The sequence below is a fragment of the Bactrocera latifrons genome, unplaced genomic scaffold (genome assembly GCF_001853355.1).
Source record: "Bactrocera latifrons isolate USDA-ARS-PBARC rearing strain unplaced genomic scaffold, ASM185335v1 scaffold_564, whole genome shotgun sequence".
Classification (NCBI taxonomy): domain Eukaryota; kingdom Metazoa; phylum Arthropoda; class Insecta; order Diptera; family Tephritidae; genus Bactrocera; species Bactrocera latifrons.
Window position 1 is genome coordinate 88,770 of NW_017537228.1, and position 1,439 is coordinate 90,208.

Below are 1,439 nucleotides of genomic sequence, written 5' to 3' on the forward strand. Positions count from 1 at the left end.
AAATAAAAATAAATATTAAGATTAATATAGCTATAACGCAGATAGTCGTTAATTTTATGGATAGAGAAAATATTTCATTTGATGCTAATGAAGTTACGTAGATGAATAGTACAAGTATTCCTCCCAGAAAAATTAAAAATAATACATAAGAAAAACAGAATCTTTTAGCCATTAATCCAGTGATTAAAAAAATTTGTAGGGTTTGAATTAATAATATTAATCCCATGGCTAGGGGGTGGGTTATTTGAATAAAAATTAATCTTGAGATTAGTGTGGAAGAGTATAACAGTAATTGTATAATATCAGGAGGTAGTTCATTTAAAATATTAATTTTGGGGATTAATGATAAAGTTATTTCTTTTCTCTTGAAGTTTTAAAAGATAGTATCTTATTTTTGGTTTACAAGACCAATGTTTTTAGTAAACTATTAAAACTAATGTTAATAAGTTGATACTAAGGGTTACCTTGTTTCTTATTTTTAATAGGAATTTTTGTTTTTGTCTCTAACCGTAAACATTTATTATCAATGCTTTTGAGTTTAGAATATATTGTGTTAAGTTTATTTTTTATTTTATTCATTTATTTAAATTTAATAGATTACAGAAGATATTTTAGTATGATATTTTTAACTTTTAGAGTATGTGAAGCTTCTTTGGGGCTTTCTATTTTAGTTTCTATAATTCGCACTCATGGGAATGATTATTTTCAATCATTTAATGTATTGCAATGTTAAAATTTATTTTCATAATAATTTTTATTACCCCTATTTGTTTTATAAATGGTTTATTCTGACTGGTTCAAAATTTATTATTTATTGTGACTTTTGTTTTTATTATTTTAAATTATTGTACTATTTATTTTGTGAGTATTTCTTACTTTTTGGGGGTTGATGTTATTTCTTACGGCCTTATTTTGTTGAGATTTTGAATTTGTGTACTTATAATTAGCGCTTGTGAGTGTGTTTATAAGTACAATAATTATAAGAATTTATTTTTGTTTAATATTTTGATTTTACTAATTTTTTTTTAGTATTAACTTTTAGAAGAATGAATTTGTTTATATTTTATTTATTTTTTGAAAGAAGTTTAATTCCGACTTTATTTTTGATTTTGGGTTGGGGGTATCAACCAGAACGTCTTCAAGCGGGTGTTTATTTATTATTTTATACTCTGTTAGTTTCTTTGCCTATATTAGACGGGATTTTTTATTTATATAATAACTTAAATACGATAAATTTTTATTTACTAAGTAATTATCTATTTAATTATGACTTGTTATATCTATCTTTAATTTTAGCCTATTTAGTTAACCCTAGAGAAGGCGCGCTATGAGTATTTTGCTCACACAATTTTTTAATTGAAAAAATTTCTATGTTCTATGTTATTGCACCACTTGTTACGCTCAGTACCTTCGCTCAAAGTTGTGTTCCACTTGTTCAA